Source organism: Acinonyx jubatus, chromosome A3 (assembly GCF_027475565.1).
Source record: "Acinonyx jubatus isolate Ajub_Pintada_27869175 chromosome A3, VMU_Ajub_asm_v1.0, whole genome shotgun sequence".
Lineage (NCBI taxonomy): Eukaryota > Metazoa > Chordata > Mammalia > Carnivora > Felidae > Acinonyx > Acinonyx jubatus.
Genome location: NC_069388.1, coordinates 19,081,546 through 19,106,392, shown reverse-complemented (window position 1 = coordinate 19,106,392; position 24,847 = coordinate 19,081,546). Strand labels below are relative to the sequence as shown.

The 24,847-nt window shown below is 50.2% G+C and overlaps 1 long non-coding RNA gene across 1 annotated transcript in view; it reads right to left on the bottom strand.

Annotated features, from left to right (window-relative positions):
• Positions 1-235: 235 nt before the first annotated feature.
• Positions 236-24,847, bottom strand: part of LOC113602541 (uncharacterized) — a 32,501-nt gene continuing 7,889 nt past the window's right edge. Inside the window, exons 2-3 of the long non-coding RNA XR_003424016.2 lie at positions 17,597-17,693; positions 236-11,842 (exon numbers count right to left, since the gene is read on the bottom strand). This is a non-coding gene — a long non-coding RNA (uncharacterized LOC113602541). The remainder of the gene's footprint in view (positions 11,843-17,596; positions 17,694-24,847) is intronic.

The following is a 24,847-nucleotide window of genomic DNA, read 5'->3' as shown; positions in this document are numbered from 1 at the left end:
CTGGGTGTGGGTCAAGGACCACGCTTCTCTTGTTGCCCGGAATCCTATTCAGTGCTCACAAGGTGTCTTCGATCTAATTCGCTCACATTCCAGCCATTGTCACGGAAGCTTCTCTTGTCTGCGGTTGTTGCCCGTTTCCACATTAACCTCCACCCCCCCACCCCCCTCCACCTGTCTCTCTGCCAGTTCTGAATCTGAAGAAGCCTCTTCTCTTCCGGAGCGGGCGTGTTGAAGCCTCCACTGACCTGCGTCAACAGGTCACCTGCATGAATAAACAGAGACCCTCTTGGGCCTTTTCTCCTCAGGCCCCCAGGTGGATGCTGGAAGAAGGAGCAGGGCCAGGCTCAGGTGAACCGCTCTGGAAGCTTGGAAGTCGCCTCCCTTGGAGGAGACTCAAGCATGGCGATGGGCTCTGCGTCACGTTGGCAGACGCAAGACGGGGAGAAAGGGGGAGAGGAGAACGCCGGGCACTCTGACAGACGTGACAGCCAGGTGTTATTATCCCCCATTTTACAGATGAAGAAACTGAGACTCAGGAAGTTGAAGTCACTTGCCCAGGGCAGTTACACCTCCCCGGACACTGACTGGGATGCAGCCGAAAGAGAGCATCCGGGTAGGCGGGCAGCTGAGCTCGCTAACACGCACCCCTACCTCTCCACCCTGGCCCCCGCCCCAGAAGGTACCGGATGGCATCCGTAAACCCAGAGAATGTAGTGTCGTCCAGCTTAGCCCAGTGATGTCAGACGCCAGATTGAGCAGCTCAGGAGTCCCTCCACCCTTGAGCTAAACCCTGTTCATTCTGGACACGCGGTTCCGGCAACTTTGTGATGACAGATGGGGGAAGAACAGGAGCCCATCCTACCCTGTGATCCCAGAAGGGAATGTGAGGATTCAGACACACCGGCAGCCCGTCTTGACCACCCCACACTGGTTTCACCTGCATCGATGGAGACAGTTGGTGTGGGGGGCGGTGGGGCGGTCTGAGAGTGTCCTGGGAGCTCCACACGGGGACCAGCTAGAGGCCAAACACAGGTTCACAACTGGATCTCTGCTGTCCTGAGCATTCCTGGCTACTTTCCACCCCCACCCCCTACATCTCCCTTCTGTTTCTTCTTTCCCTCTCCACAGTTCTCTCCCTCTTCCATCCCAGGGGAATCAACACCCAGTTGGAAAATATATATATTGCAAACTGTTTAGTATATGCCCGTCACAAGGTATTGACCTGACTGCCATATCTGAACCACAAAGATGTTTTAGTTGTGCCACATAGAATGTTTCAGAAAATTTTCATGTAAAAATCCAGTTTTCTGCCTTCTCATGAATAATGGAAAACTAGAAGTTCTGAATGAATAAACATCTCATGTGGCAACAGTTGGCTAAAGTTGAAAAACATCTGCCCCTTTGGGTCAAGATATTTTCCCCACAGCATTGTTTCCATTGTTTCCTGCTTCACTCATTTAGCTACCTGGCCTCTGTATATGCTTGCGTTTAAGACTTTGTCATCTTTGCTTAATTAATTTATTTTTTTAAGGGGGGCGGGGGTGAGAGAATCCCAAGCAGACTCCATGCTCAGCGTGGAGCCCAAAGCGGGACTTGATCTCATGACCCTGAGATCATGACTTGAGCTGAAATCAAGAGTCGGAGGCTTAACCGGCCCAACCACCCTAGCATCCCAAATTTGTTGTGTTCTTAATTCCCAGATTCCCAGTATACAGAAAAGAAGAGAAAACCCGAGGCACCGAGAGCTTTACAACTTGCCGAGGTCACTGATGGGTAGCATTCCCAAGTCTCCCTGGTAACTGCCCCTCAGCAACTCCCACGGGAGAAGAGAGAAAAGAAAGCCTCAACTCACCTTGTTCTCTAACCTTCCACAGCCCTCTACCGCCGAGCCTAGAGGCCAGGAGTTCCAGAAGACCCAGGATGACGTCGGTGAAAGGCGGACTCCGGTGCGTGGGTACTTGGCCCTCACTACAAACACGGTCTCTTCCCCTGCCGGTGGCTTGTGGGGGTGGAGTCACCATCAGGGCGGGTGAGGACGGCTCTCAGGGCTACGCTGTCCTTACATGCCCTCTCAGAGCCAGGTCTCCCAGGCGTTGGAGCCCCTGCACCATAGCAGGGACTCTTCTACCTGAGATGTACTCACAGTCCCACCCCAAGGGTGAGTCCCAGTGCTGGAGAACACACACACACACACACACACACACACACACAAATGTATACATATACATATATACACACACATACACACACCCAAGCACACACATAAAACACACATGCACACATACATGCACAAATACATGCATGCACACACAACAAACATATACACACAAACACATACACATGTACACACACAAAATTCTGACAAAGAAGGGAGGTGAGCAGTAAGAGGATGGAAGGAGGGAAGCGAGGGAGGGGAGGGAGGAAGGAAGGGAGGGAGGGAGGAAGAGAGGAAGGAAAAACTTTTTAAATTAGTGTATAGTGAGTATTTACTCTGTGCCAGGCAATGTACTGTATTTTCCATGCTTTATGTTATTCACTCCTCTCAACATCCTTTGGAAGTGGGTATATTTTTCTTTCCTCTTTTCAGAGGAGGAAGCAGAAGCTTAGGGAGCTTGGACAAGCAGCCCCAGATCACACAGCCAAGACGGTTTGCTCTTGAGCTGAGGTGGGAACTGGTGCCTCAGAGAGTGTATTCATCGTTGCAAAGTCTCCTAAAGAGCCAGACTCTGTGCTAGGCCTCAGGAATATAGAAGTGGGGACCATTCCTAGCACCTACCCTCATGGGGTTCCAGTTTGGGGAAGGGGACAAATCATTATGCAAATACCACACAAATGCAAATATCCAATGCCCACGAGGTTGCAAATGTGATAGGTGCCATAAATTAGAGCAGCATGCGTGGAGGGGCCCTCACTTAAACTTAGGGGTGAAAAAGGGCCTCCCTGTGGGAGCACTGGGACCCCAGCCTAATCTCCCCACTTCTGGTTAAACACCTCATCATCACCTGCCTGGGAGGGAGCTCCTTTAAACTCAAATCAGGAAGACGGTTTCAGTAGCAGTTTTAGAGATGATCTACCTTAACCTCCAAAAGGCTTAGGAATCCAACTGCTAGTCTTGCTCTAAAGAAAGCCCATTTGGGGGCTTCCTGGGCCCATTCTGGCGGTCCTCACCCCTGAAGCCCACCCCCGGGAGCTGCACAGGGATACAGCCAGCAAAGACAGGCCCACTTGAGTGTTCCAGGGCTCTTTAGGCTGTGCAGGACTGGTGTTCAACAGCGACACCATGTGGACAGGACCAAAATGAAATTCCACAGAGCCGGGCAGAGCTTCTAGTTCCTCTCACCTGACATCAGGAAACAGAGCGGGCCCCCCTCCTGACTGAACAAGACCCCAGTTGACCCTTGCAAATGGGGGGATTCATGCTAAAAATGTAAAGGGAGACCCAAGTGATTGATGGGAAAAAATGAAGTAGCAGTGACCCTATTGCTATTGTCCCTCAAGCTGTTCAAATGGCCCCTATTGGCTTCAAATGAGTTTCCAGAATGTTCTCTGGGGCTTCCCAAACACAATTTGCATCCTTATTTACCTTCTAGAGGTGGAGCATCCACACATAGCTAACCTGTTTCCCCAGAGGGCTGCTCACAAAAGTTCTCACCGGTAGAATGGGGACAAAATACGTTTGGATGAGATAAATCTGATTTTGAACACCAGATCCAGTACCTACTAGGTGATAACTGTAGCACTTCCCTCAGTCCCTACCCGAATCTGTTTTCTTAAAAATTGTGTCTTCTTCACAGGCTGTGGAAGGTGTATTAGTTTCCTACAGGTTATTTGTCATAATGAATAAACTGGGAGACTTAAAACAACAGAAATTTATTCTCTTGCAGTTCTGGAGGCCAGGAGCCCAAAATCAAGATGTTGGGAGGGCCATTTCCCCTTTTACAGCTCGAGAGAGGGGTCCTTCCTTGCCTCTTCCAGTTTCTGGTGGCCGCTGTCATTCCTTGGCCACCTTTAGCTTGGAGGTGCATCGGAGGGCTAACAGGACGGCATATGTAGACAAGGCATGCCACAAACACACAGCTAACTTTATTTGCATCTGAATTTGGGTGCACTGTGCCCAGTTCTGAAGTCCTTTGCTTCATTCACCAGGCGGTCAACAGTAATTTTATCAGTATAAAAATGGTCACATCACTCTCCTGCTTACTGTCCTCTGTGGCTCCCCAGTGCCCTTAAGAAAAAGTACATCTTGTGAATAGCCTGTAAAACCCTCATTACCTGGCCCAACCTAATCTCCTACTCTTTCAGTTACCTCTGATCCTTCCATACCGAACCAGTCAGAAGTCTGTGAGAACTCCACACATATTCACGCTTTCAAATCATGCCTTATTTTGTATCTGTCTCTAACCCTCCACCCAACCCTCTTCTTCACCAGAGAAACCTTTTTTTTTTTCATTGTTCAGCACTCATCTTGTATCCTGTCCTCTGTGAGGATTTCCCAGAGACCCAAGGACAGAGTTAGAGCCTCCCATCTAGGGATTCCTACAAAGCTCTGTATCCGACACGAACATGGCCTGCCCACATTCCATTGTCATTTCCACTGCCTCTGTGTCCCCTGCCGGGCTATGAGCTCCTTGAGGACAGGGACTGGGTTTTATTCACTCTGATCTCCAGGTCCAGCCCAACAGGCCATGGACCCCAATCAACCACTTACTGAAATGGACATGAGATCAGAAGAGGTTCTGAGGACTCTCAGATCCCCCAGGGGTGGACAAAGGAACCACCAGGTTCCCTCTGATGTCTGTGACACCACTTAGAACAGTAACGAGAACCAAATCTGAATGACTTTGGATACCTGGGTTCTCCCTCCTGCATGTTCCAAACCTCTTAATCTACCAAAGTTTCCATTTCTTCGTTTGTCAAAGTAACGCGTGCTTCTAAGCAGGTTTAGAAATGTCACCTGTTTTCACCCTCACAACGACCCAGGTACACAAACACTTCGTCTTCATTTCACAGAGGAGGAAAGTGAGATCCAGAGACGTTGAGTAACTTTCCCACTTTACCATAGCTGGTAGGCAGCAGACCTGGGATTCAGACCTATGTTCCTGAACCCAGAGACTCTACTTATTCATTCACTGTTTCATCCAAAAAACTCTTTACTGAGCACCTACTGTATACCAGGCACACGTCTAGATGCTTGGGCTACAGCAGGGACCAAAATGAGCAAACATCTCCACAGTCACGACACACATTTTTCCTCTGTCACGCTGGCACTCTAACACTGGTGGCACCAATGAGACGGACAACGGGACTGCAGGGAGCCCAGCCAGCCCAAGGACACACACCAGCCTCAGAAGGAGGGCAGCAAGACTCACTGGCCAAGGCCAACCCATAGGCAGAGCTGGAGCCTGACAAGGACCGGGTCCTGCCTGCTGGGAAGGGCAGGGTGAAGTTGTTCAGCACCTGTGGCCGGGCTGGGCCAGGACAGGGAGGGAGAGGCGACCTGGAGACGGCAGGTCACAAATCTGTCCTCCCGCCACCTGGAGCCCCCTCCCCACCCTGTTCTCAGCCAAGCACAGAAGCAATCGCTCAAGTTTACGAGGTGCCGCGTGCGAGTTGCAGACCTACCATCATCCGTAATGGGTTGTTGTTTTTATTTTCCATTTATAGGGGAGCCTGAGTTACTACCTGTGGTCACCGTGGCCATTAAACTGCTCCAGGGGCTGAGATTTACAGATCGGCCACGTGACCTGCAACAAGCTTAGCGGAGAAAAAAAGGGGGGGGGGGGACGTTTACAGTCTAATTAGAGCTGGTGATTGATACACAGGGCTGGCAGAGACCAGCCTTGTCAACCCCAAGAAACCCAGAAACCCCCCACCCACGATGCATTCCCAGGTGATAAGCAGAGTGGATCCTGGGTCCCGGGCGCTGGAAGGAAGGCCCACAGATAAGAAAAAGGGCTCCGAACCAGTGGGCCCCCTTTCCCCCCTGGAGTGGCCCGGGAGTGCTGGAAAGAGGGTGGGGAGGAAGCAGGGTGGGAGGGCCTTCGCTCCTCTCCACCACTGTGTCCAATTAATGCAGTAATTAAGTCTATTACCTGCACAAAGGTTGCTGACAACCGGTTAATAACACGCTGCACCCTCCACCGCTTTCATCCCAAGATCTCCAAACACGTTATAAATAATTAAATGCTATTATTTAGTGATTTGTGTAATCAAAGAACTTTACAGCCATCTTTTTTTTTCTTTCACTGCACACAGCTCAGCACCATGACCTTCAGTGAGGAAACTGAGGCACAGAGAGAGGCCAGGGGAGTTGGCTTAGGTCACGTGACACCTCGCCATGGCTCTTGGTGCCCACCCACGTCCCTCCTTCCCTACCGACCAGCCTTCAGCCTGACGGCTCTCCCGGGCACAGTGATGCAAGTGTTCCCCACTGAAGCCATCTGCATTCCCGCTGGGGCAGGTGGAGGGACCCCACAGAACAAACCAGATACCTCTCGTCCTGGCCTCTGCCTTGACCCCCTTTTGCCGTTTGAACCCTCCGTATTGAACCAAGTCACTAAATTGTGCCCCCGTTTCACATGGTTTACCAGAGGGGCAGGTTTTTGATCATTACAAACAAAGTCCAAGTTTCCACCGAGTGTCCAAAGCCATCTGTGGTCACTTAGATGCCGCCTTCTGAAAGCTATCTTCTATGTCCTATGACTATCACGCGTGAGGAGCAAAATTCGCACACGTGCGGGACCTTCCATCTAAAGCAACATTTCATTATCATATTCCGTTGGGGCTGTAGAACTCAAGCCAGGACCCACTCAGGCCAAGGGCTGTGGGAAGCTGACAGCATAAGCCTAAACCGTGGTAACCCCCCTGCCCGACCTGGTCCAAGGCCCAGGGTAGAGTTAAGTAATTAATCCTCCCACAGCGCGCCTTGGACGGACCTCCTCCGGGATGCGAGCATTATAGATCATTCTGATTACTCACCTGTCTCCTCCATCAGCCTGAACTTCTTATCTCAGGATCTTTCCTACAGTTTCCTAATACTCTGAACAATGCTGTGTGGTAAATATGATTATCCTAATTTTACAGACGTGGAAACTGAGGCTCCTGATTTACCCAAAACCTCATAGATCGTTGATGCCTTAATCATGATGAGACTCGGTTTCTTCAGCCCTAAGTTTGCTGTTCTGCTCACAGCCCTCTGGATCCACCATCCAGTCCACCTGACTCATGGTCAGAGTAGTCAATCTGACTAACTCAAGCTCACTCCTGCACCGGAGCTGTGGAGGACCAAGGCCACATCCAAACTGCAGAGCAAAAAGGGTAACTGGCAAGTAGCCATCTCAGATATCCCAGCCAGAGTATTTGGAGGCGAAGGAGCATTCTCATTATCATAATTGCCAACACAAATACAATTGCCTAGATCGTGTCAGCTTTCTTCATTGCCTTGAAGACATTTAGCTGTATCTGCACGTAAGTGAAATTATAGCACCTCTTAGCCAATCATCTGGTCTATAAAGATGAAGCCACCGTGTCTTGTCTGTGATCTGTGCCTCATTTTCATTCGGCACATGTTTATTGGGTACGAGGGATGTGCCAAGCCCTGTGCTGGATGGCAGGATGAATGCATGACTGAGACAGTCCCCACCCTTGGAAAGTGCCCAGTCCAGAGAAGCCACGGGGTGCAGCTCCCAGGAGGAGTGCACTGAGGCAGGTGGAGAAAGACAGGGAAATCACGCAAGCCCAGGGCACACCAGCCACGATTACAATGACGATGAAGCTAGCTACCAACTCTGAAGCCACCAGACACAATAAAGGGGACAGCGAGTGTTTAGGTTTGTCTCTCCCTCCTCAGAGCCTGGCATGACCACCGGTAAAATCTTCCTATAATAAATAACTAGCAGTCCTCATGGGTGGGAGCCTAACGGGATACTAGGTGCCAGCCATTCTGGCCTCACACGTCTGCTCGGGCTTCCCTGTTCGTCTCCGTGATCACGTTCTGTCTGGGTTGGAGAGGACCCCGTTCCCACTAAGGGGACACATTATTGGGTGCCCCAGCAAACCAGGGGTCATTCCTCACTTAGGGTGAAGTCCAAGAGCATCCTATCCAGGTAACTCAGGCCCCAGTCATTCTGAGGCTAGATTGCCCGTTAGGCAGTCGAGCAGTGGACGAAGTTACGTAGCTCCTTCAAGTAAGAAAAGCACCCTAGCGCCACGCCTTTGTTAATCAGACGCCAGCCTACAGCGGACTACTGGCCATCATCGTTCTGCTGCAGAGTTCATTGAGAAGATCAGAATTCAACATGTAATTTGATTGCAGGAATGCACTGGTATAGACAGAAGAGCAGAGTAATTGAGGACTGCCATCCCTGCTCCCTGTTAGATGGGCCTTGAGAGAGACAATAAGTCCCCAGATAAGTAAATCCTTTGACAATAATTATGGGTGTCCATTAATGGGTCAGACCCTGTGCTGGGCCTTCAGAAGCAGATGAGGGCAACACACTCCCTCTCCTTAAGGGGCTGATGCCGGATGGGAGGAGAGTACAGCCACGGTTAGCAGACCATCCTAGGAAAGGACATGAAAAATACAGTGCCAGGAACTGGGGAGGCACAAAGGAGGGCTGCAAATTCTATCCACGGAATCTAAAGGCTCCAGAGAGGATGTGACATTTGGGATAGGCTTCAATGAAACAAGCAGATCATGAAATAAATGAGAAGCGAACCTTGAGACATGCCACATCAGGTAATGCTGACACTCGTGATTATACAGTCAGGCTTTGTGGGATTATAGATCAGGCCAACTCTACCTTGGTGATGGGGCCGGATTGCTCTAATCTCTCCATTCCTCACTTTTGCCATCTGCAAAACACCATTATTCTGATCATTAAATTAGACCATCTAAGGCTAAGCACCTGACACAGAGTCTGGGAACGAGTGTCCAAGAAACGTCGGCCATTATCATGTACGGATGGAAAAGTGTGAAGGAGACGAGCAAGCCGGTGTGGCTTGAGGCTTTAATGCAAAATGAAGGGTAGGAACTGTCCAGTTTAGTACGTTGACATTTATCCCAAAGTCAATGGTAAAAATGAAGTCATCTCTGACCTGGACTATGCCATGCTGGATTAGATCAGAGACCACAGACAGGCCTGGATGCAGGGCCATCAGAGATGAGCCATTGACCTTGAAGTTTATAAACGAAGATGAAGAGAAGACGAGGGATTCTGAAGATATCAGGTGGTCAGTTTTATGTGTCGACTTGGCTAGTCTACCATCCCCAGTTATTTAATCACACACTAATCTAGAAGTTGTGGGGCGCTGGGGTGGTTCAGTCGGTTAAGCGTCCGACTTCGACTCAGGTCACGATCTCGCGGTCCGTGAGTTTGAGCCCCGCGTCGGGCTCTGGGCTGATGGCTCGGAGCCTGGAGCCTGCTTCCGATTCTGTGTCTCCCTCTCTCTCTGCCCCTCCCCTGTTCATGCTCTGTCTCTCTCTGTCTCAAAATAAATAAACGTTAAAAAAAATTAATCTAGAAGTTGCTGTGAAGGTATTTTGCTGATGTGATTAAAGTCTAAACGGTTGACTTTAAGTGTGGGAGGTGCTCCTGTATAATTTGGGTGGGCCTCATTCAAGGTGAAAGGCCTTAAGAGCAGAGCTCAGATTTCTCTGAAGAAGAAATTCTGCCTGTGGACAGAAGATCTAGCCCATGTCCAAGTTCCAGAACTGCCCTACGGATTTCGAACCTGCCAGGCCAGCCCCAACCATCACATCAGCCAGTTCCTGATAACAAATCTTAATACCTATCTGCTCTCAGTTCTGTTTCGTTGGTTGAATCCTGGCTGATACAGTAACTGATTAAAAGTAGGGGTAAAAGAAACCACATCAGTCCTAAAGATTCTTCCCAAAGCCCTGGACACACGATTCCTGCCTCATCCTATGCCAAAGTCCATAAAAATCTCCCTTTTATGCGGCTGCCTTTTCTGGAGAAGGCAACATTCCCGCCTTGGTTGGCAACTCTATAGAGCAGATCACGGAAGTTCGGCCTTATCAACTCTGACATATGGATCACGCTCCTGGGTTGAGTTTTATTTTGTTGTTTTGTTTTGTTCTTCATATATATAGTTTTATATGGTTTCTTTTATGTTTTAGGCTGAGTCTTTGATCTCCCCAGGAAAAATCTTCTCCCCCCTGGAGTTCCTTTTAATCTACGAAAATCACTGACCACAGCTGTGGACCGAGAAGGGTTCTGCAGAGACACAGGCCAAGCCGAGTGAGAGAGTGTGGACCCAGATAACGCGGAACAATGTGTTGCTTCGGGGCCCTACAGCATGTGTTGGGAACTTTCTGCAGGCCTCCCAACCCCTGGGTTCAAGAACGTGTGGCTGATGAATGGGCAGGGGGGACAGAGTCTCTGTTCACCGTACAAGGCTTGGCTCAGATACCCAACTTCAACCCTGGCTAAGCCTGATCAGGCACGCACCCCCCTCCCCATTCTATTTAACAGTTGAGGAAAATGAGGCCCAGAGAGAGTCCAAGGTTCCATTCCCTAGAAGTGGACCTGAGGCAAAGGATCCTCTCATCCTGACAATTTTAAACTTAAAGAAAAGTTTCAATAATTGTGTAAGAAGCTCCCATATGCCCTCTATCCAGACTTGCCAATATTAGAGACATCGTGTACCTTTATCGCTATATATGTCGCTGTGTACGTCCTAAGCACTAGAACATTCTTTTATATAATCATGGTGCAGTGATCAAAAACACAAAATTTAGCATTGTTTCAATGCTACTACTCGTGCAGCCCATATTAAGATTTTGTCGATCATCCCAATACTGTCTTTTATGAGCTATTTATTCTTCCTGGTTCAAGATCCCATCCAGGATTATGTGTTGCATTTAATCATCGCAACTCTTTAGCCTGCTCTAAGTGGAAATGTCATCTAAATCTTTCTTGGTCTTTCTCAACCTTGACATTTTTGAAGAGTATTGGCCAGGCACTTTGTAGCATGTCTATCGGTTTCGGTTTGTCTGGTTGAAAGAGTTCCCAGGAAGAAAGCATCCCCAGGTAGTAAGAAATAGCAACGAGAAACACCGAGGTCAGCACGGGTGCACACTGAAGCAGAAGACCCCTGCAGGCTGAGTCTGGCTCAGACCCCAGGGAATCTCTCCAACAGCGTCGTCACACCTCAGTGTTGTCCTAATTGGGGGACCAGCTACAGAAGATATACTCCCCGTGGCCAGTGGTCACATTCAGCTCCAGTTCTCCATGCACGCAGGCTCGGGCAACTTCTACAGCCAGAGGGCATACATGTTGGCTACCGGCCAGTGTGTACGAAAAAACAGGAAAGGGATCTGGGGGGACACAGTTGGCACAATGGCAGTGTTGCTAGAAAGAGTTTGACTTACCCAGAATCATAGAGCTGATAAGGAACAGAGCTAGAATTTCGGCAAGCTCTGTGCCACTGACCCATACTCCATCACCTCTCTGGAGACCTACAATCACGCAGGAGACAATGGATCCCACATCACGACTTAGCTGGAGAAATGAGACATGAAAAATAATTTAAAGCAGGGTCACATTGTCTCTCCATTTTGGATTGCAGGCAGTTGGTTATTATTTGACCTTCGTCTGTTATTTCTACATGCTGTTCGATGAGTGTATATTCACATGACGACCGGTAAGAGAAGTATATTCACGTGGTGATCGAGATGCAGATACTCGTGTGTCCACAGGGTGCACAGGTGGCTGGGAAGCCCAGCGTCTGAGAGCTTGGGCTCTGGGGCTGGACTGCTGGGTTCGAGCTCTGGCTATGCCAGTCACTAACGCAGTCACCTCTCAGAATAGCTTCTCAGCATCTGTAGGGAGAGTAACAGTGCCAACCCAGGAGGTTGGGTGAGAATTAGATGAGACACAGTTTATAAAATTCTCAAGATAGGGCCCGACACATGGCGAGTGCTCTATAAATGTTAACTGTCTTATTAACATCTCTGACTGACCCACGGGGTGTGACGGGTCTGCCCTGCCCTCATCTGATTCACCTTTGTCCCCACTCCCTCTCAATCTCTGTCCAGCAGGGACCTGCCTCGCACACAGTGGCCGCCGACAAGGGTTCCAGAGGGGGCTGGCGAGAACAGTGAGAGTATTCAACCATGGGTCAGCTAAGACAAAATTGGGATCAAAGGGATAGGACCCATAAGAAGAAGCTCTAAGGACGTGGAGAAGTATGCGGGTCATACCCGAGATGCCACCACCATTCTCCCATGGACTGTTCCCCACAAGCCACCTGCCTTCTCCCAAGCACACCAGGCTCCTCTGCTCTGTACCATTGCACAAAGTTTCCTGTTCCCGTCAGAAACTTCCCCACGGTGGTCAGCGGATTCTAAGACCCGCCTTCGGATCTTTTCCCTTTGTGACTCTTCCTTTGAGTGTGGGCTGGACCTAGTAAGTTGCTTCTCCTGGGAAACATGAGGGGATGTCACTTCTGAGATTTGGTTATAAAAAGACAGTCTCATTCACCCTTTCTTGCTTTCATGTTCTGGTGGAAGCCAGCTTCCATGTTGTGAAGAAGGAACAGAGGGACGCCTCTGTGACCAACAGCCAGTGAGGAAGAGAGACCCCGAGTCAGACAGTCCAGGAGGAATCAAATCCTGCCAACATCCACATGACTGAAACTGGAAGGGTATTCTCCTGCCGGCTGAGCCCTCAAACGAAACCTAAGAACCAACCAACACCCTGATGGCACCCTGAGCACAGGACTCAGGTGATCCGTGCCCTGACTCCTGACCCACAGAAACTGTGACATAATGAATGTGTGGGTTGTAGGTCTCTAAGTTTGGGTTAACCTGTTACGCAGCAATCAATAACTAATACACATACTTTCAACCTGCCGAAGTCATATTCACTCAGGTATTACATATCCGGGGAGGTCTTCTGGGGTTTCCTATCCTTGACCCTGGCTGGGCTAGGTAGCCCTCCTGAGTGGTACCACAGTTTCTACCCTCACAGCCTCAAACACATTATACTATACTTTTCTGGTAATTTATCAGCCCTTCCCTCTGGAATATGAGTCCTTTGCAGCCATAAGCTGTGTCTCATTCATCTCTGTCACCCCTAAAACAGGCCCGGTACCTAACTTACTGGTAATGATAATACCTCATATTTAATGAGCACTTATTATGTGCCAAAATCATTTTGCTTTTCAAGCTCAATCTCACTGAAGTCTCCAAACAAGTATCATGAAGTCCATTTTTACTGATGAAAATAACAAAACAAAACTGAGGTTCAAATGCTTGCCCAAGGAGCTAATACATGGCAGAACTAGAACTTGAACCCAAGCCATGTGGCTCTAGAGTTATGACTCTGTAAGGTAGGCATTTGTTGACTGACACCCAACTAAGGACCTGCTATGTGGCCACAAGATTGACAACAGACCCAACATGACTGGCCATTTGTGTATCTGCCACACAGAGGAGCGAGAGCCCCACAAAGTTATAGAGATCAGTAAGGAATAGCAAAGTCAAGACTGAGAACAGCTGGGTTTGGATTTCCTGGAAAGCCTGGGCCAGAGGCCAAGACAGAATCCAGGGAGCAAAGTTGAGTGCTTGTCAGGTCAACAAGCCCATGGAGCCAGGAGAGGACACAGCAGAGGCTGGGGGTGGGAGACAGCCATCTGGGAGACCTGTATCTCTGAACACTCATGAGCACTTCCCCATTCAATCAATTCCTCTGACATTTATTGAGTATCTACTATGTGTCAGATACTGTCTAGGGTGGGGGCTATCGCGATAAATGCATGAGACAAAAAAAAAAGAAAAATCCCTGTCCCTGTGGAGTTTACATTCTAGTAGGTAGGGAGAGACTGGCAGACAATTAAAGCAAATATATATATATATTATAAAGTAGAAGATTTTAAATGCTATCTAAAAATAAAGTGAGAAAAGTGGGAGGCAGGGCAGGAGGGGAGATGTGGACACATTCCGTGGAAGGATGTCGCCTGTGAAAACGTAAAGAGCTTGGACGATAAATGTTATTAGCATTGCGATTCCCACTGTGAGAAGGTGGAGGGTCTTAATTTGTTCTAATGTTGATTCTGCATGCTTTGGAGGGGGATGTCCCCTGTCTTTAGTATCAGGATTTAGCGAACCAAGCTCGTGAGCATTAATCTGGGTTGCTTCCAGCAGAAAACGGATTTCCAAGCCATGCGAGGAACTCTGGTAGGATACAGGCGGCCATAAACATCCAAAGAGGGCATCTCTGCGGGTACGAAGACCAGGGAGCAGGTGGAAAGAAAGTTTAGGGTTCCACCTAACTCAGTCGGCTGGACACAAGCCAACAGCTGGGTCTTTGTGTGATGACAGATCCAGAAGCCACCTCTAATCCCCTCGGGCAGTAGAGGTGCGGGTCAGAGGAACAGAGGCAGAAGCAGAGAGCTGAAAATGGACAAACACACCGAGTGCCTTCACCGGGTGCCCACCGGCCGTGCGAGTGGAGGTTCAGCCCCCGTTGGAGATTCGGTTGGGACCTCGGGCAGCTGCTGCTTCTCAGGTCAGGACGGATCCTCCAGACGCGGGCTGCGCCTGCAACCGGCATCGCCATCCAGCTCCTGAATTCTCGCCGCGTTCTGTGACAGGCGCCACGCAGGGCTCGCAGGCTGGGACTTTGTATGGTGGCCGAGTCGCAAACCTAGCCTCGTCCTTCTCCAGCCTGGATCTCTTCAACCATCCCGTCAAGCCCATTGCACTGCACCGTGCACCTTGCACTCCAGGTAGGGCGCCAGAGGCCCCCACACCATGCCAGGTTTGTCTCGGAAATACATGGTTGCTTCCCCCGCCACCCGCAGTCCCTTTCTTGTCACCAGCAGTGTCCTGGGCTGACTTCTAAATCCCCTAATCCTGAGAGCACCTTACTAAGGACCTGCACGCAGGTGAGGCGACTGCCACTACAAGACAGCAGGCAACCCAATAAAGGAAGCTCGCAGTGGATTCTGAACCAGATCCAAGCGATTCGGACCCCTGCTCCCCCACGAGGCTATGCAGCCTCCAGCCCACGCTCCTCGTCTGTCAGATCGGTCCAGTCACGCCCACCTCATCCACGTGCCGTGAGGTTTCAGCGAGAATCTACAGAGCCCTCAGAACAGGCCCTGGACCACCAAGTAGAAGGCAGCCGGTGGTAGTTATAGACGTGACGTCAGCTCTCCGCCCTCCTGAGAAATTCTGCTCATTGCTTTGAGAGGTCGCGGGAAGGACACCCGTAAATTTGGAACCCCTAGCTCCTGCTCCCCAAAAAGGAAGCTGCCCCCCAGCTTCTGAGCTCTTGGAGCTTTAACCCAGCAGGTGCTCACTCGTGAGAATCAGGGCGGCACACACAGCCAGAGCATTTGTTCAAGAATTAAAAGTCGGCCCGTATGGCCCTGCTATTAAACTCCCTGTGGGTGAGCCGGGTTAACGGTGGGGCCTCGTGTGATAAGCCATTAATCTCCACGTGTAATGCAAGAGCCGTACAACTCACTTCAGCCCTAATCTCCCATGAGTTACAGCCTCTTCTGTGATTCATAAAACAAATCAATCACACCTCCCAGGCTCTCATCTATTTATTACTGCTTTTTAAATGCTCGGAGAGAGAGAACGTGGAGGGTGTTATTCATCCTTCCCCAGCTCAGCCGACCTCTGCATGCTGCAGGAAAGCAGACTCTATCCCCCTTCCTGGGGTCACAGGCCAAGGTTAGTTGCGTTCTAAGGCTCACAAGGAGCTCGTGATTCTTAGCATCCTTAAGGGCTGCAAGGAGCCTCCCCGTCACTCTCCATAGGGGCTGGGTGCACAGACTTGACTGGATGACAGTTCCCAACCCAACAATAAAATGGTCGTTTCCCAAGCACTGAGTCCAAGGGGAGGGGGGAGTTGTTAGGCAGCGGTCGGAACTGTCAGGGGGAACACGGCAGTAGCTGGACAAAAGGGAAGCACTCATTCTGTGCCTGCTCTTTGCCAGTCACCTTGCCGATGTATTTTCCATCGGTCTTGACCAAAAGCCAACAAGGTGGCTGCTATTGTCCCCACTTTGCAGAAGAGGAAACGATGGCTGTGGAAGGCAAGGCCACACAGCAAAGCCAGTATCTGCCGGGGAAACCCAGCCCAGCCCACACCCCGTCCCTCTGCCCACCCCGACGGCTAACCAGCCTCACCCGAGTTCTCTGAGCATTTCTGCTACTGCGCCTGACATTCTCAGCATTGTAGCAATTTTACCTGAACAATCTGCTGACATTGGCCCATTGGCAGTGGGTGTGGGGGGACCGTGAAGGCCGTGGCTTCTTGACCACAGGTTCAGGAGCTTCACAATGGTAGACGCTCCCCTGCAGCTCTCAAACTTAGGGTCTCGGAGTCAAGCTGGCGTGGGAAGGGCCAGGATCCCCAAGGCTCCCTCTGCCAGTCCCCCGCAATGGAGATTCTGAAGGGAGCAAGCACAGGGCAGGCAACCACAGGGGCAACCACAGGGCTCACCCTTGGCCCCATGAGCCCTGGAGATCACAGCGCCCCCTTCTCCCTTCCAGTAATGTTGGCCAGCAGACCCAGGCGACAGGCTGGTGGGTTTCATTTCCTAGTCTTTCCACAAGGAAGTTGCTCAAACACAAGTCTTTGCAAAACCAAGGTCCAGCCTCTCGGCCCTACACTGTACAATCCCTGCAGAAAGAAGCTCTAGGCAGGGACTTTGGGTAGGGGGCAGCTTGGCCACTCAATGTCCCTCTGAAGTGGAAGAGGACATGGCAAGACGTGAGCCATCAGGCGAATCCCCGGCCGGATTTAGATGGCCCCAGATCCCACAGTCTCTTCCCCACCCTCCAGCCAGAGGAGGCTTAAAAAACTTTTGTTAAGTTTATTTATTTATATTTTGAGAAAGAGAGAGAGAGAGAACAAGGTGGGGGGGGGCAAAGAGAGACGGAGAGAGAATCCCAAGAAGGCTCTGCACCGTCAGCACAGAGCCCGACTCAGGGCTAGAACTCATGAACCATGAAGATACAACCTGAGCCAAAACCAAGAGTCGGATGCTTAATGGACTGAGCCACCCCGGTGCCCCAGAGGAGCCTTTAACATCAGTGAACCAGATCACATCCTGCTTCCACACCTCTTCCCCTGATTAAAACCCTCTAATAGTGTTCCCCCCACCCTGAGGTGGGGGGGGGGGGTGGGCAGAAACCCAAACTCTGTCCCTTAGCCCAGCCAAGACTCCAGCTTGAGCTTCACCGGGGTCCCCTACAGGCACCACAACCTAGAGTTTCTGATTCAGAGGCTCAAGAATGCACATTTCCTTCAAGTTCCCAAGTGACACCGAGGCTGCCCATCCAGGGGCCACCTGGAGAACCAGGATCCAGTATATTTCGTCTCATGCTCACTTATTCCTGATCTAACTTGCTCACCATGTCCAGGCCCTAGAGACCCCCATGAGGATCTATAAACCCCCCAGAGGATTTCTTAGTGTCAGGGCCCTCCCGCTCAGGATACCCTGGACTCTTCCCCCTGGCCCAGTCTCCCCAGTCCTGGATTCTTCTCATCTTCCTGGGCTCTGGGTAGTCCCAGCCCCTGCTCCTCACTCCCCACCTGCTTAAGGATGCTCTCACCTTGGTGCCTCGTGTTGCGGCTTCCCATCCACTCGCTTCTCAGCACCATCCAGCATGCAGGGGAATCGCAAGGCTCTGTTGATTTGCTGGGATCTCTCTGTGAACATGTGTGAGAGTTTTCTATCTCGGCCTTTAGACTGTGGGCTTCTTCCATCCAGACTCTGTCTTAACACTAACCCAGCACACAGCTCAGTGCCTGTCACACAGGGGGTGCTCAGAAATGTGTGTTAAGGGTCGCCTGGGTGGCTCAGTCGGTTAAGCATCCGACTTCGGCTCAGGTCATGATATCACAGTTCATGGGTTCAGGCCCCGCGTCGGGCTCTGTGCCGACAGCTCCGAGCCTGGAGCCTGCTTCAGAGTCTGTGTCTCCCTCTCTCTCTGGCCCTCCCCCGCTCTCGCGCTGTCTCTCTCTCTCAAGAATAAAATAAAAATATTTAAAAAATAAAAAGATCTGTCTCTCCCTCTCCCTTGACCCTTTCTCCTGCTCATGCTCTCTCTCTCTCATTCTCTGTCTCTCAAACATATATATATGTGTGTTAAATAGATGCTTTGCCCTCTGTGATTGTCATGGCAACCCTGTTAGAAAGGGAGCATTAAGCCCATTTCACACATGAGGAAACAGAGGTGTAGTCACATGCCCCAGGCCAAACGGGTATCGAACCCAAGTCTGTGGACTCCAAAAGTCTTAGCTGACACTCTGCATATCCTGGTGGGAGAATAAAGGGGCAGGGCCAGGACCCACAGGTGGGGGGAATGGTCTGAAGTCAAGGTGCCAGAGAACGAGAATGGGCGGGCAGCAGGAGTCGGGCTGAAGAGGCAGGCAGGAAGGTCAGCTGGCATAGCTGACCCCATGGAGTTCTGGAAGCCTGCCCTGGTGCACCGCGGGGGGGCGGTGGGGGGGGCTGCTATCCTGACTTTAGGCGTGAAGGTATTTCCACCCCCACCCCCCTACCGGCGTGCTTCTCCCGGTCTCTCATTGGTCTGGGCAGTAGGTGGGGCAGACCGTGAACACTGGGAAGGGGCCAGGTTCAGGGCAAAGGCCGGTGCAGGACCTGAGGTGGGGAGTAGCAGAGCTGAGACAGGCTGGGAACAGGGACTCGGGAAGACATCACCATGGTCTAAACTGGTTCCAAACAGAGTTCCACAGTCAAAGGTCTTCAGCTCCGTGGCATGGATCTCACAGCCAGCTGTGCACTGACCGCCCTGGGCTTGCTCCCAAGGGCTGTGCTCCAGGGGCCGGGCTCCCTCCAGGACTGCAGCCCGGCCTGGGGCCCACAGCTGTGTGGTGGCTGGAGGTCTTCTCCCAGAGAGCCTGGAAGGAAGGAACCCCCCACCTGAGACTCTGAGTGGGCGGAGGATGCGAGGGAAGGAGGCGTGGTTCCTGCCTCAGGCTCCCCAGTCTGAGCACCAGCCCACATCGGAGCAGGAACTGCAGAAATGGAGCACAGGCCGTGAGATTCGGGCTAAAGGAGCTCCCAGATTAGAGGCTGGTCAGAGGCAGAGGTGATAGGCAGGTGCACAGATAATCCCAGGGCCCCCTGAGAAGGTAGATGCCTCTAGAAGGCAATGCATTCTCTCAGAAGCGGCAGAGATCTGTTTCTCCCTCTTAGACCAATTCAGAGGCCATGTCTACTAACAAGGGCCAAGGAGCTCTGGTCTAAAGACAAAGAATAGATCTGAAAAGGTGCTGCTCATTGCCTCTGTGTGTGTGTGTGTCTGTCTGTGTGCATGTGTGTGCAAGTGTGCATTCACAAAACAAAGGAAGCAGGCGGTGGGTGGGACAAACATTGCACCCAGCTAAGATCTGAGCAGACTCTACGGTGGCCCGTAAGGAGCAAAGTGAGTCCAAATCCACCATGAATCAGTCCAGTGTTGTCTACTGAACATTACCATACGCCAAGCGTTGTCTGGGGTGCTCGGGACACAGCAGGAAATGGCACAGGCGTGAGGCCCGGGCTCCGTGAAGCCCACAGTGCCATTGGAAGCCCAGGTGACAGGTGCATATCGGCTGAATGCCACAAGTGGAACGGCGAGCGAGTGAATGTACCCCAGGAGACGCCTCCAGTCGGGGGCATCAGAGAGGCCTCCCCGAGGAAGCGCGATTTCAGAGGACTGTGGGAGGATGAGTGGAAAGTAACCAGGAAAGCAGCAGGGATGCAGGACAAGGGGCCCACGTCTTTCGGATGAAGAACAGAGCAAGAGAGAACAGGAGGTGGCTTTAGATGAAGCCAAGACAAATTGGAAAGGATCTCAAAGAAATAGAAGTAGTAATTATTACTCTAGAGCACACACTCAAACTAGTTTAACAAAATGTTGCCGTAATTATATCTACCTTAATGAACAGATAAAAACAGTTTGCAATTAGTTCTGTAATTGGTTATGTGAAAAGAGATACTTCTTTGAGTTCCAAAGCACATTGTCTCGTAGACGGTTTATGAGAAAGAAGATGCTTCGAGTATAAAGCACGTTGTCTTAAAGAGCTGTCCTGCTCTAGTGTCCTGTGGACATCTTTTCTGCAAGGGCTCTGCAAAGGTAGACGACCCTAGTCATTCCTAGAGTGGGGAAAAACGTTAAAAAGAGGGGCAACTGGGTGGCGCAGTCAGTTAAGCATCCAACTTTTGGCTCAGGGCATGATCTCACCGTTCGTTTCGTGAGTTCAAGCCTTGTGTCACGCTCTGTGCTGACAGCTGGGAGCCTGGAACCTGCTTCAGATTCTGTGTCTCCATCTCTGCTCCTCCTCTCTCTCTCTCTCTCTCTCTCTCTCTGTGTGTCTCTCTCTCAAAAAATAAATAAACATTTTTAAAAAGTGTTAATGTAGATGTGAGTGACTTTACCTGTAATCGACAGAACAGGCTCAGGTCTCACTTCTGTGCCTCAAGAGGACTTTTTTTTTTTTTATCTTAAATGGAAATGCTTAATCTTGAAGGCAAAGAATGCTTCAGGGGGCCTCTGGACCCCCACTATTGTATTTAAAAGTGTGTGCATATTCGGGATATCCATTTCCTGAGGGAAGGAACCACAACTTTCAAAAAACCAAAGTAACACTACTCAAGGAGATTAACATTTGCAAAAACAATTCTTAGGAAGCACTGGGGCTCCCAGAGGCAAAATGCAGCCCACAACCTGTCTCTGCGGGGTGGAAAGAGCTGTGGGAAGAGAAGGCCCACTCTCCCCGCCGGTGCCTCTTCGGGGTCCATCTGAGGCTTGCTCCGTGAGGATTAAGGCTCACCAAGACTGCAGGCTGAGTCCTCCAAGAGTAAGAGAGAGCCTTGCCCCACCACACCCATAGACATTCCTCCTTGTGGTCTGGCTGCCCCACCAAGATGAACTATGACAACACCACTCTGTCCCCAAAAGACCTACAGCCCCCAAACAGGATCCCCAGACATCTTCAGTGTCACCCTGGGGCAACCAATGCCTTTGAAATCCACAGATATATCTTCATATTCAAGACCCCAAATATCGCCTCAAAATGGACCTGCTTAGACCTTATAAGCCCTGTCTGAATAAAGATCTGTCATAAAAGTGGCTAGATCTATGCCGACCAAACCTAGCCCCCTATGGCTACTGAGTACTTGAAATATGGCTGGTCAAAATCGAGATGTGCTGAATGAAGTTCTTTCTTTTAATGTAAATTATCTCAATAATTTTCTATTGATCATCACATGTTAAAATGATAATTATTTTTGGAGAATTGGGTTAAATAGAATATATTACTAAAATTAATTCCATCTGTTTCTTTTTTTTTTTTTAATATAGCTCCTAGAAAATCTTAAACTGCACATATAGCTCACACTATATTTTCATCGTATACTCAGGTCTGGCTTATTCTGCTCTGTATGAGCATGTCTCCCCAAAACCAGGCCAGCTCTGTGGAGCCACCTCGCAGCCCAGTAGACCAGCCGCCCCGGAGGGCCCCCACACCTGCAGGAAACAGAACGCCCCGGGGGCCCCCACACCTGCAGGAACTCCCAAGCTTTTAACACTGGATCTAAAAGGGCTCATACCAGTCCCTGTGGTCTGGTCAGATTCACAGGCCTGAGCAGGCTGCTACCTGTCCCCAGTGCCAGCCCAACCCTGAACCCCAAAGAATTTTGCAGTCTTGTGCCAAACTGAAGAGATGGCCAGCACCCAGTGATGTGCACCCGCAGCTAATCACTTAAGAGCAAGGGTCACTCGGGAACGGTGGCCAATTTCTTGGGTTGCCCAACAATGAGGGGTTTCCTGGGCACTGGGACTTCTAGTTTTAAAAAGAGAACAGCCCCGGGCAAACCATAGTGAGCTGGTCACCTGGACGCAGCCTCTGAGACCCTGATTCTCAGGCACCCCAGAGCAGACTGGCCTTCCCAGCCACCCACCAAGCCCTGAGATGTGTAAGAACGAGCAGAGCATGTGTAAAATCCCAACCGCTACAGGTGTCCACTGAACCAGGTGAAAACCCAAGTTCTCAAGCCACACCCACTGCGGCAGCAGGAGGAGAAATGGCTGTGGCCCTTTGGCTATGCTTGGGGATCAGACTCCTCCTTAAATCGTCCTGCCTGGTGGAGCTGGCCTCGTGCTTGATCAGCAGGCTTCCCTCCACTCCCTGGGGGCAGGGGGAGGGGGGAGGGGGTGTCTGCCTGGCTCCCCGCCTGCACCACAGGTGTGTCTGTGAGTCACGGGACCTGTCCCTTTCTCTCCTTCAGCTGGGTCCTGTTGGGCCACAGGCTGTGCCTCCACAGGCACATGGTGGATGGGCTGCTTTGGCTGAGGCCAAGGAAGGGGCTTTCTGTCTTGAGTTCTGCTCACAGTCAGACATTACTAGCCCCGTGATCATCCAGCTCTCTCTCATAGTCTCCTTTCAACACATAACAGTGTCTTCCACACTAAGTCACTCAGGGAGGGGCAGGGGAGGGACAGAGACTCACACGCTTCTCTGCTTCCCTGTGGATTTGGAGACCAGCGAGGCTGATCTCCCTGTGAGGAGAATGAGCAGAATTTCATTCATCCATTCAAACATTCACTGGGCTCCTGGCAGGTGCCAGGCATCGGAGCAGTGCTGGAAACAACAACGACCAAAGTGCCTGCACTCATAAGGCTACCGTCTCGTAGGGGAAACAAACGACAGAGGAGTCATTACAAAAAAATTGTAGATGTGATGAAAGTTAAGGAAGGAGAAGACCCTAGTGCTATAAGAAGGCAAATCCAAGATGTAACCTAGTCTGAGCAATCATGGAGGACTTCCAAAGTGGAGGTGACCTTTGTGTCAAGACCCCCAAAAAAGCAGAGTTCATTTACCCTTAACGCTGTGTACTTGGACCCTCAAGGGTAGGGAGTCAGTGAACACACAGTGAGAACTGGAGTGTTCTCCCCACTGCGATGTTGGATTTGACTTACTTCTTGGCTGACACACTCAGGCCTCAGAGCAGGGACTAAGCTGTCCCCAGTCAGGACCACTTCTAGGACCTAGGATGAGAGTCTTTTCAGGCGGAACCAGGGGCTCAGGCATGGCTGAGTAGGAAGTAACCTCAGGAACCAGCACAAAACTTAGATGTGGGTTTGGAGCCCAACCAACCTGGGTTTGAAGTTCAAGGTCATCGCTCACTATTCTTACATCACATCTCTGAATCTGTTTCCTCATCTGTAAAATGGAGGTCAAATGGCACCTCTTTCATAAAGTTGTGAGAATTTTAAAAGACAGTGAGCATGTGGGGAGAGCTTAGTGTGGTCTCCATAGTAAGTACTGGATAAAAAGTGAGATTTCCTGCTTTAAGTTATTAATGCTACAGTAAAAAAAAAAAAAGATGCTACGTGCTGTGAGAACTGACTGCCTCCTATCATTTATCTTACAGTAACAATTATTTAAAAGAAACTCAAACTGGCAAAACGCCACATTGTGTCTCCAGGAAGAAATATTGGAGCTGAGCCTGGAAGGGTGGATATTTGACTTGCAGAGATCAAGGCGAGGTTTGCAGGCAGAGGAGTATGAAGAAAGGCAGGAAGACCAGAATGGGTGGGGCCTAGGCAGGAGAAGCCCCGGGGCCTGGGAGGGGAGAGGGCAGGGTGGCTCGGGAGGGCCCATAAGGCCGCACTAAGGAATTTCGACTTCACCTTGAGAGCAATGGCTAGACTATTGAAGACTTTGGAGGTAGTCAATGATTTGGTGGGGTTTGTGTAGGCAAAATGGAGATTGCCTGAGAAACAAAAACACGAGGCAAGGGACCAAGGAGGAGGCTGATAGAAGCATCTAGAGCAAGACTCAGCGAATTTGCTCTAAAGGGCTACTCCAGACACCCCCATCACCAGCATGCTCAGTGCTACTTGATGGCCCCATGCCTTGTGATACATTCTTCCCTCTGCCTGGAATTTCAACAAAGTTACCATCCAAAATTAACCAAGTCATTCATCTCTTCAACTCATATTAATACATTAAATCACTTAGTCTGTGTCAAGCTCATAATCCCCGTTCCCACATAATTAATCGTCGAGTGCAAGAGTCAGCAGGCTTTTCCTCTAAAGGGCTGGAGAGTAAATATTTTAGGCTTTGAGGGTCAACATGGCTCTGTCTCAAATACTTGACTCTGCTATTGTAAAGCAAAGTTGGCCATTGAGACACCGTGTAAACGGATGAGCCTGGTTATGTGTCAATAAAACTTTATTTATATAAACAGGCACTGGGCCAGATTTGGCCTGAGGGGGCTGATCGGCCTCAGTAGAAACATAATGTGAGCCACAAACTTGAGCCATAACATATTTAAATTACACATGGAATTTAACATTTTCTAGTCGGCACGTTTTAAAAAGTAAAAGGAAATGGGTGAAATTAATTTTATTATATTTTACTTCGTCCAATATATCCAAAATATTACCATTTCAAACCTGCAATTAATGTAAAAAAATCATTAATGAGATTTTTCTTATTTTTTATTCTAGATCGTTGAAATCTGGCATGCGTTTTACACTTAGGGTACTTCACAATTCAGACTCCCCACATTTCCACTGCTTAATAGCCACCTGTGGCTGCTAGCCACCCTATCTAGTAGAAGGGGGCTCCTGCCTAGGGAGTGACAAGGAGAGAGGACAGGACACTATCTGACATCAACTGAGGGCATGAATTAATTATGATTCACATCCAGTTCAGCCACTTGCTTGCTGGCTAATTCAGACATGGTCCTTAACCAACCTGCTCTCTTTTAGGCCCAAAGTATCAAGTGGACGGTTGCCTTCAACCTCTGGGTTTTCTGCCACCTCTCCAATGTACAGATTCTGGGA